The following is a 12095-nucleotide window of genomic DNA, read 5'->3' as shown; positions in this document are numbered from 1 at the left end:
AATACAAGCAAAATGAAGGTTAACATTACAGTTATTTTATTAATGAGTTTAGTGCTCATTAAATCTCATTGTTTCTTCTGGACTCAGTAGGGAATGTAGTGAATCCTTATGCATGTAGCTCATGTTACTGATTCAATATGTTTGTCAAGTTAGCTGTTTGTTAGTAGCTCAGATGAGTTTTTTTTTTAAATGCTGTCCCCCAGTGTTGTATTCATAGTACATTTTTGAATATGACTCCTTTAATATATCTTTATCTAGTTGAAATATCCAACCTCAGTGCAAACATTTATGACATTTCGAGCTAAGCTACACTTCATGCTCTCCAGGTACCATACAAGCTGCAACAAAATCATACATAATTGATCAAAAACATGAAATCTGATGAATACCCCCACACAAAACAAGGAAACTAGATGATATCTTTAGGAGAGCTAGAAAAAGAATCAAGGTCTGTTTGCTAGCTGCTCCACAAACAGAGCTTTCAGGCATAGTAATCACAATGCCTCAAAGCACTGCCAATTGTAAATGACTGTTTTGGTGAGATTGTTTTACAAAATTAGGCATGAACTTTGAACTTCAGCCTCAAGGTCAGCACACAAGAAAGTCTTTAAAGGAAAGATGAAGATCTGCATTTCCTCAGAAATTGTATGATCACTGTCTGATGAGCATCATGTGAGGTGAAGGGTCTAAAGCAGCTACTATATGGACCTCATGGAAGACGAATTAAGGGTCACATGAAATTAGATGCTTTTGAAGTGGATTTAAATTAGTTTCTAAAATGACAAAAGCGCTAAATGCGTCATTTCAAACTCTCAAAACCAATGTGTCCACAAATCCTTCAGTCACTGTCATCTTAATTATTCAATAAAAGGCAGATAGTTGTATCTAGTTTTCCGTGTTAGAGTCTGAATGCCATAATTACTAATGCCTGAACTAACAGACGCCTCATAAAGCCTAACAAAACACTGGTTATAGTCACTAATCTGCTTGCAAATGATTATATGTGTCCACTGCCACAAAATATTTTTGTAACGTGAGTTTAATGGTGTGAATAAAACTGTCAGACACATAATGAGTTCAGTTGGTAAAATTGCTTATAGCTTCCTCCAGGCCAACCTGTCTCAACTGTCTGTATGAGATGACACAGCTTTGATCTACATTAGCTTTATAGAAATGAATGGCTTTTATTGTAACACAAATTGCAGTCTTAATAAACTGAGGAAAGCCACAGGGGCCTATATTTGCCTTAATTTCTCAACCCTCAAACACCTGAACAACCTCCAGTGTCAAAGCATCTACTGATCTGAAATAGTTAATAACTGATGATCCACTAATCCTAATTCAGGTAAAATGCAGTTTCTCAGCTTTTTTATCATCATCAGATAAAACCTATTTGGACATTCAGAGGCTCTACAGTGAACATGGAAATACCGTCATCTTCTACAAAGTTGATTCATCTGACAAATGACAGTAGTTGTAGACACTTTTTATGTTCAGTTACTGATATATTTTACTGAAAAAGCCCCTTTTTCTTCGGTTGTCTCTGTTTTGATATGATAATGTTTGTATTTACTTGGGAAATACCTGCCAGTCACTGAAAAAGGCAAAATGCTGAGGATAATATTGTAATAAATATAGATACATTGCTTGGGAAAGGTCAAATTCAGAGAAAAATTACATTCAAAGTTGCCACAAAAATAGTATTAGGTCTTAAATTAATATAAAATAAACAAGATTTATTTCCCACAGGGCCAAAAATGACCTCTTATGAGGGTTTGGGCTATTCTCTGGACAGATGTGGTGTTAAGACGATGTTATTTTTTGTTAAGTAAATCAGTCATTTTTCAGTAAAAAAAAAAACAAACTCCTTGCTGCTTGATTATCTACTGTCCTTTGTAAAACCAAACCAGTTATCAAAGATTTTACAATTTTTTCAACAACTCTTGTGCTAATAATGAAAGTTATGTAGGTTCCCGTCTATCAGTTGAGGTTTGATCTCGACCAAACAGGTGCTGAGGCTTGTATAATGTGATAATATATTTGACGAAACCATAATCAAGTCAGCCTACAGAAGATAAATGTTTACTATTGCATTATCTAAAGCCCACAGAGGATTTATCATTGTCTTGTGTTCGTGACACTTTATGAAGTTTATGCGATGTCCTTTTTCTACATCCTAACGCACAACCAGTTTCGTGTCAAAATACAAATTCAGTGTTTTAGCGAACTGTGAAATAAAACTACTACACAAAACCAGCCACTGTTTTTGAGTGGTGTGTCAGTGCAAAGCGGCAAAAAAGACTTAACTTTACAAAAGTTACTGTAACTTTGTGCTGACAAAGTACAAATATACTTGCAAAATATTAATGGCCAGATTTCTCACACTTTCTGTTCCCAGGAGCTGAAATTTGCAATGAGGGATGCTGTCGTCCTAAAGTTTTGGTCAGCAAGTTAATTATGCTGCATCATGTCCATTCACAGGAGATGATACTCACCCTTCACAGATTTGAAGAGGCGAAAAATGACACACTCATATCTTCCATAACATCTTCCACACTGACACCGCAACAGTCCAACAACATTTAGAGAGATCGCTACGCTGATACTATTTTCCATTACAACTTACCAGTCTTTTCTTTCTTTACATTATATTACATCTAGTTTGTGTCTGCATCAGCCTTTAAGCTACCAGATGGAGTGAAGGATAATCATTAACTTTTTAAAGTTTGCAGATATTTTTGATACTTCTAGGTATATAATAGAAGGCTGATATTGATCTGCTCAACAGTATAGAATATGAATTGAGCAGTTCCAGTTTTGCTATTTCAGACCAATATATACCTGTCTGTAAAACTAAAATCCTTGAAAAGTTTGAGTTCTGCGAGGCTGACCTGTGGGCCAGAAAACCTTTTAAGAAACACATATTGTATTAAAAGCTTCCCAACACTCGTTAGGGAAAAAAAAAATCAATCCACCCGCTCCTAACAACAAAACCGTTACCTGAGGTAAGTCCTGCCTCTGCTCAAATCACTTTAGTTCTCTATCACTGTTGTGTGTTCAACAAGCCAGGCAGTCAGATGGATGCTTCTGGTAGTTTGACCTTCCCTCTGTTTGTAATGGTTACTAAGGGAAGCCTAATTTTTCTTCAGTGTCTTAATGCTCTGTAAGTCTGTTTTTCTTCACCATCGCCTGCTCTGGTTTCCTCTTCTAATCTCCTCAGGCCCAGTTCTGTTAAAGATTGGTAATTTGCTGTTAGATACTCTGATCTTCTAACCAGGCTCAAAGGCACTGTGTGAATTTAAAATATGGAAGGAAAAATGAGGCGCAGACTTTTTGCACACTGAGCCTAATTAATATGTATTTTGAAGTGTGTCTGTGGTAAGAAGGGAAGGAGATTATTCAAATAATTCCCACATTGTGCATCACTAAACCAGAAGTCACTATTTTCACCTTAGAGGGTCTTTGCTGCTCCAGAAACTGCATGCCGAAACTTCTCTTAATGTACTGCTTGTTGTGTGCTGAATGCTCTACAATATTGCATTGTGCAGTGAAATGCCTGTGGCTGATGAGAATGGACAGGAAGAGAAGGAGGAGGAGGAGGAGGAGGAGGAGGAAGATGTAGAGGCTGATGTATCACTCCAGGCCAGGGATGGAAGGCACATGAGAGGCGAAGAGGAATTTTGCACATTGTTTCTGTTGACCTTCTTCTTATGTTTTGGTCCTAAACTAAAATAAAAACAAACCTGGGCATTTTATGAGCGCATCCAAATGTAATAAGTCAAACGCCAACAGTGTGCTGTGTTTTTTTTTTGTCTTTTTTTTTTTTGCCTAAATCCCACACACCAAAAAAAAAAAAAAAAGCAAGAGGTCAAAACCTCACATACATGTACATACTTAATTATACATGTACAGGACGCTTCACACACTTTGGATTCTCTTCCTCAGCGATGTACAAATTGAGTGACCACTAAATGATTTATGGACTGCTACCAAAAATATCTCACAAAAAAGCTTTTCCTGTTCCCTGTTGCCTTGCGCTTCCAGGACACAAACCTGAGCCACAATAAACGTACAGAGATCCTCATTGTTTGTCTCAACTACGCAACACAAAATGTATGTGTTTGACTACAGGTAAACATATGTAACCAGTGTGGCTCATGAATAGTTCAACACATAAAAGGCTGCAGTTAAAGAATGCAACCAGGTATTAAAAAAAACAACCAAAAAAAAAACCTCTTACTCTTAACAGTCACTCTCTCAACAACAACAAACAAGCCAGAGAACAAAGTCCCAATCAGCCCGCCGCTCTGCTCTCCATCTCCCACCTCAGCCTGCCCTTGGCTTCATCATCTTCTGCTGGAATCTGCAGTTACCAAGGTGACCCAGTGCACTTAGCATACATGAACACTCGCTGCCTTAAAGATCCACAAGCCCTGATAACACCAGACACATCTTCATTCAAGTTATCCAGTTTAATTTCTCTGTGGCACATAAATAAGATGTAAAATCTTGCAGAAGCTTCGGATATGATGGCACACATTCATCATAGACTTTGCACTCGGAAGGACATGGAGGAGTAAATTAAAAACAACTTATGGTGAAAGAGTGCAAAAAAAGTGCTACAGGATAGAAGAAGATAGCTTTCCCATCTTGAGACACATTATTCAAGGGCTGTTAAGTAAATTTTGAGTTTGTTCGTCACTTTACAAAGAAGACATCACTTCACAGAGAGGAAAAGTAAGTCTGTGTCCTGTTTGGTTTTTGTATTTGGTTGGTCAAACCCAGACTACGAGGTAGCACTGCAGGGGAAAAGAGTGAGAATTGAAAAACCCCCTCCATGCTCACGCTCGTCCATGAGGGGAAGAGCTCCACTCTGCAGCTGTGCACGCTTCACTGAGCCAGCATCCCACTCCCACCAAGATCTGACTTATTTTAGATGTGGATTACCCAACAATATTGCCTGCCTCCATGTTTATTTTGTTTAGTTTGAAGTCTTTGTTTGGATTTTTCTTTAGATAAACACTGAAATTATACATGTAACTGTGATATATAACTCAATGTAGCTCACATATTAACCTTGGCAGGAATGATTTTTGGTATTATGCACCTTAAAACTGTCATTTTGAAATCAAAGCCCTGAATATCAGTGCAATTTTAGATTGTATGCACTTGATTTCTTTTATTGTTTGTTGATATTTGTGCTGTCTTACTGTGGTAGTTGTGACTTCATGACTATGAATCTTTTTTGTTCAATTGAAAAAGGGGCTATTTTAATAGATAATTTACATAATAATAGAAAACTACACTGTATAGTTTGGGAGGACTACATGACTGAATCACAGCCTTTGCATAAAGCATGAAATTTCATTTTCTACTAGAAATGGGAAATGTCTTTTGTGTTTGGACCAAAGTTCATTTACGGACAAATACAGTCTAAATGACAGTTTTACCAACCAAACTCACCGAGTCTTGTTTAGTGGTTACTGAAAACTGTTTTAAATCACCAATAATAATCATGATAGCCAGCAGCCATGTAGTTTGTCTTTGGCCCAAAACTCATAAACTACTCGGCAACAATTAAGCAAAGCCCAATAACCCAAAGTAAAACAGGGATCAGCTGAACATCACTGCAAACTAGACATATGATTTGCCTCAGAGCAGCTTGTAATGGGTTTGACTCATATCAGGAAACATCCAGTGCAAGCAAATTACTTTAAAACAGCTTAGAAAACCACAGTCACAGGGCAACAGATTAAAAAAAAAACAGAGACTGAGACACAGTGTAACCCTGAGAAAAAATTGCCTCAGAAATTCTACATAGTAGGAAAAGCAAAACAGTCCCAGTAGGCTGTGTTAAATTATTCGAAAGCACTTTGAATCATTATAATAATGCTAATAGTGCTCTTGCTGTGCAACCTTTCCTTTTGATTGAAAGGCAGGGCAGAAGCGTTGGTGTGATTAGCAAGCCAGGTAGGCCACAAGTGGTCTCCCCCTGCATCTGAATCAGCCTACTCCTTGTTCTCATAGTCCCCCAATAGGCAAATCATGGAGTAGGCTGCACAGAATGAGCAAACACACATGCCCACACACAGCTCTCCCACTCATTCAGCTCATTACATACAGATCATGTCTCTTATGGCCCGGTTATCTCAGTCTCAATGAGTTCAGCAGAATGACAACAACTCAGCTGAAGAGAGACTGTAAAAACATTATGGCACGAGTACACACAAAAGTACTTATTGCAAGATCATACTTAGGAAGACATTTTTTGATTGTAGAGGGCACTATTCTTTAAACTTTACAAACCAGTTAAGTATAAGTTCTAACATGGCCAACTTTGCTGCTTTTTTTTTTTAGATTTCGTTACAAATGTGAAAAAATCACATTGTACATATATTACCGACCACTTAGTGAGAAAGTAGGAACAATATCTACAACTGCTGGTTGTTTCAGGGGTCTGTACTACAAGGTCAACAGTTATAAAAGTAGTCTAAGTGCAGGCACCCTAGAATAAATCTGACACTGGCCTTAGAGGTGATTGGCAGGTTTTCAGCTCACTTGAGAAATCCTTTCTCCTGTTATGTTATTCCTGCTCTCAACTGTCCTGACTGCAGTAAAATGAAAAGGTACAAGCAGAGATAAATGACATGTGATGGTATATTACTTCACTGTAGGGTGTCAGATTCAGGCCGTTTATGGAGTATTTTTAGGGTCAGGTGGAACATATAGTCAAAGTGTCAGATGAGAAATGATTATCAGAGGTTTGTAGAGTGACTTTCTTTGACACAAGTGAATCCCCATCCAAAAACGACAGTCCAACACATATAGCCATTATATGTTATAAGTCACAATCTGATAATTGTTTTGACATATTATTATGTTAAGATTAAAGCGGGCAAATCTGCTCCCTAAATCACAAATTATTATAGGGTTGTTGCTCCAAATGTCAAATATCCAACCAACCTCAAATGCTGGGCCCTTAAATATCCATGGTAAAAAAAAGAAAAATAGTAGCTACTGTTTATTATGAGTTTTATTTATTGTCACTTATAGACAGGCAACCGGGACTTTTTTTTCAGATCAAATAAAGATAAAAGCTCTGACATTTGCGGCACCAATACATAAATTGCAAATAATAGTGTGTGTGTGGTAACAGGTACCTTGAGATGCAACAGTTGGGTTTTCAAAAGAATTCACACAATATTACAACTTCTAACAGAGTTATTTAATAATAACTGAAATATAATGCATTTTAAATTGCTGCTGAATAGAAACTGAATGTACAACCCAAGGGGGTGCTTTACAGTATTAAAATTACCACTGTCAGCTGAAGGTCACTGGCAAAAATAGAGAATCTGATGCTTAAATTCTTCAATATCAGAGGCCTTTTTGCCTCTGTTTTCTGCCTTTTTAACCCTCCAACATCTACAATAGAAGTGCTACCTCATTTCCCACTGTGAGTTTCCTTTATTGCTACCTATAGACAAGCTGCTGGAATTCTTTTCAGTGCAAATTAAGATTGCTCTGACATTTGCAGCACATACAGTACTTAAGTTATTCTGCTCAGATGTGCATCTCTGTCTACAGCACATGGAAGTTGCTCTGCACCTTCACCTATTTTCACATAATGTTGCTGAACTCTGAGTTTTTGCCTGTTTGCTGTGACCTTTAGGAATGTCACAGACAATGAATTACCACTGTGAGATACTTCTAAAAGCATTATGGTTCGTGTCACTTCCAGACCCGTACATTCACACATTGTTAAATCCACCAGGTTTATAAAACATATTTTTCACATTGCAAAATACGCTAGTATAAATAACATGTTTCACCTCCTAATGACTTAATGAGAATTATTCAAGGTCTTTTGAAGGTCTTCTATACAAATGTAACACACTAATGAGAAAAGGAAAATTAACATAACATTCAGGTCCATTTTGGTCAATTTATGCCTAAATATGCATAATTGAAAAAATACAATCTACTCTTCTAGTAATTCCAGATCTTGCCAATTACGGTTTGCATATAATGACTTGAAAATTACTTAGCTAAAGGCTTTCTGGAGAATGAAATCAGCTGATTAATGCCATAAATATCAAAATATATTCATTTTCCATATCATATTCTTGTGTAATATAAAGCTACAGATAAATAGGCAGTAATTAACATAGGTTGAGACTGGGACTTGTCTGCCAACAAGAGAGGAGTAACTGTTGGTTCCTAACTTTATTTATTTTGCACACTACCATGCAAATGACTTTGAAAGGTTTAATGAGAAGAAAACAGAGGGGAAATGAACAAAGATGTGTTGCCTCAAGGAAATCATTACCACACATCATTACTCTTGACTACACACTGCAATGAAGACTGGCTGCTGTAGATGTTTACAATCCAGAAAAAAGTGCATTTACAGAGAAAACATTTGAATCTGCATTTTCACTGATTAATTTAGTCATATACACCCCAGACATCAGGTCAGACAAGGTACACCCAAGAATAAAGTGCGGAGCACCCAAACTAACAGCATCCAACAATGTGTTTGCAGAGGGAGCTCCCGAATAAAGCATCAAAGAGTCAGTCGTCATTCGTAGCACAAAATGATCCTTCCTCTTCCTCCCTCAGTGCAGCAGGGACTGTCTGTCTATTTAGATTTTTGCCAGGATTTTTTTCTTCAGCTGCTGCACCCAGCGCATCACAATATAGATGGACAGATATGAGACAAAAACATGACAATTATTTTCAAAGAAGAGTCACCGCTCTACGTATATGCCTTCAGCAGTATTTAGACAGAGGGGATTTCAAGACATGACAGTATAAAGAAGTCTAGTGGGACTCAGTTGTTTTTTTTCCTCTTTGAAGGAAAGTCAGTGAAGAATAGATTCAGGAAAGACAGAAGAAATAAGGGGATGACATATAACAATGTCCACGACTGCATTTATACCCAGGACATTGCTGATAAATGGCATGCCATTGAATCAACTGCACCACCAGTAAAAGCCTTTACGTTCAAACCTTTTCCTTACTCAACAATGAGACTGACCCAAGCACATTAAAAAGTTGGGTTAAACATTAATGCTGAAGTCAATTTGAACTGGGTATGAGATATTGATTTGAAATATAAAACAAAACTCTAATTTTAGTCCAGTGAACATAAGAACAATGTCACTGTGATACAATGTGAATAAAGCATTAAAAATTAAAGGTTCACTGTGTAATATTTATTGACATTTAGCAGTAAAGTTGTAATTTACAGCCAATTTAATACCCCCTTACCCTCCCCTACAGTGGCTAAAAAAAAGGGAAAGGCTTTTGTCAGAGCTACGGTTTATTTTGTCTGGGCTTTTTTGTCAAGAGGGTATTACTGTAAATCTGTCCACACTCAGATATAGTGGGTTACGGTAATACACCTTAAAGCTGGATGCCACCTGCTATAAAACAGAAAACAGGAGAAGAGGACTCCGATCTGAGCTACTGTAGAAATACAGAGAAACAACATGGTGGATTCTCTGAACGTCATCCCGCATAAACAGTTCATTCTAGGGTAACAAAACATATTGATTTTATACACAAATGTAAACATATCAATAATTAGGAATATTATATTTCATTTCTGCAGTAATGTTAGCCACTTTAACTCATGATGATAATGACTGTGATATGTTCTACCCTCTCACTTTAATAAAAAAAAACATACTATCATATTTTCCACGTGTTTCCAAGACTGAAAAAAGTTTAGCGTTTTCAACACAAGGAGAATTCTAGTAGCATCACAATATATTGTAACCCTCAGACACCTCTACCAGTTAACCATTAGATTAAATAGCCTATACTGATTTAATCTTGTGGGCAGCCCCCAGCGGCCCCTAAATTTACTGTCAGGACACCAGACTTCCTTTTGACATCATCATGGTAAATAATACAAGCTTTTCGCAAAATACCCCAGACCAGCCAGAGATGTAAACAGAAATACTGTATGTTTGACTTTGCATATGTCATGTAATTATTTTATAGTATTACTAAGTGTCTAAATGAAGGATAAGGAATAATAACATTAAGGGAAGTAAATTTAAAGGCAAACCTTAACTATAGCTTGACTTTCCTCATTTGTCCTTACAAAATAAAGTGTATAACTCTATTCACCTGGAATGTTACCATGGAGAAAATCACTAACCAGAAGAAAAATTAATACTGTCAACGACTGATGGAAAATCAAAAGCAGTATTTAATAATCCTGATGGCCTGCTCAGACACCAACTCATGCTCCAGTTTCTGGTGGCATCTCTTCAACCTGCTAACTCGCTTAGTGACAGGACTGAGAGAAGAATGAATGGTTTAAAAAAAAAACAAAAAAACACCACCAGAGGCACATAAACGTAACAACAACAACCTATTGACCTGCTGCTGCACAAATTTTAGGGAAACAATCTGTTTTTGGTGCTCCAGGAAATCCACAAAAAAAAAAAAAAAAAAAAAAAATCCATTACTGCTCAGCCAGACAGGGGTATCCACTTGACTAGAGAAATGGGCTTAAAATGTCAGCATCTGCCATGTCTGTCTCACATCCATCAGTTGCACGCCCTCGTCGCCATCAGTCCCTCTCCTCTCTGCCCCTGAGTGGCCTTTCCTCACCCTCTCTGCGTCCAGTGTATTTATTTGTGTATTAACTCATCCATTCTCATCCTTTCTAGAATCAGACATCATGCCCACTGCAGCTCAAAGCGACTGAATCATGCACTTTAGAGAGAAAAGCTTAGATGTAGTCCAAATCCTTTCTCCTTCACTGAAAAGCCTCGTGACTTCATTAGTCCAGTCTATAAATCACAACCATGCCCAATTTTCAGTAGTGACATTGAGCATTAGGGCTGCAATTAGGCATATGACATGTTCGTAGGGTAACACACTGACCCAGCTTTCTATTTTTGTTGCTGTCACATTTCTGAGCTGAATTTGGGATCACCAGGTGAGCACGACAGTTGACAACGGTTGGTGTGAGCACCGGCTCTCTTCTGCATTCAAGACATACTGTGTAAAATGTGTGCCTGCACTCAATGACCCCAAAGTCACAGCTGCTCTCACCCATCCCTGCTCTGCTCTATATGCCGTAGCAACGAGTGCAAACCAAAACAGTCACAACTCATCCTATTTAACTATATCTCCTAGACTTTACAACAACTTAAGTCATGCATACTGTATGAATATTCCTCTATATAATCACAAAATTCATATTAATCCCCAAGGTCAAGTGGGTCTGAGTGGTAATTAATTTAACTTGATATTTTATTGCATTTCAAGCAGACAGTGAAGCACTAAGTAAGACAGAGCAGCTTGTCTGAACACAAAAAAGGACTATATCAATATATTTTACTGCATGTTAATGTTTCATATTCTTAATGCTTGATAGTAGTTTGTTTCATTTAACTTCCACTATTCAGCAAAATATGTGAGACAGACATGACTAATACCTTTAACATGTATGTTTAGTTTATTATTAGATTTCCTGCCATGTTAAATTGCCTACACATGTTCTTGCTTGATTTTTTTTTTTGCAAGTGAGATTAAAGCCAGAGACAAATGTAGCTTCCAATAAAATAAATGTGTGAAATCAGCCGCATAACAGTTCTTTTAATGTGCTTCAAGCTTGTGGTGGGGTGGTGAACATATCTCAGTGAGAGTGATGCTTTAAGTGACTGTCACGCCCGGAAAATAGAGAAAACAGTATAGATTAACCTTAATTCCATGTTTAATTCTAAACCCCTCGACCCCTTGGATTGTCTTATTAAGGATCTAAGGTGGGATACTGCGGCAGTGGATCGGAAATTAATGGATATTCTTTAAAAGCGAGAGGGAGGAGGAAAAAAAAAAAAACAGTAATGATGTGGCTCCCCTCATCCAGACGCCTGCCTCTCCCGCACCTCAAAGACGCACCAACACATCCTCACCTGGCTGCGCACAAACACACACACAAACACAAACACACACACCCGGGTACATTCACATCCAGACCAACTACCGCCCATTCACACCCGCATACATACATACATACCCACACACACAAACCCTGTTCTGCTCCGAAAACGCGTAAACATGCAGATGTT

The 12095-nt window shown here is 37.7% G+C and overlaps 1 protein-coding gene across 1 annotated transcript in view; it reads right to left on the bottom strand.

Annotated features, from left to right (window-relative positions):
• nyap1 (neuronal tyrosine phosphorylated phosphoinositide-3-kinase adaptor 1) overlaps positions 1-12095 on the bottom strand; it is a 35407-nt gene that overhangs the window by 21969 nt on the left and 1343 nt on the right. The gene's annotated exons all lie outside the window — the stretch shown is intronic.

Source organism: Sphaeramia orbicularis, chromosome 14 (assembly GCF_902148855.1).
Source record: "Sphaeramia orbicularis chromosome 14, fSphaOr1.1, whole genome shotgun sequence".
NCBI lineage: Eukaryota > Metazoa > Chordata > Actinopteri > Kurtiformes > Apogonidae > Sphaeramia > Sphaeramia orbicularis.
The sequence above is the reverse complement of the archived record's forward strand: the minus strand, read 5'-3'. Positions and strand labels throughout refer to the sequence as shown.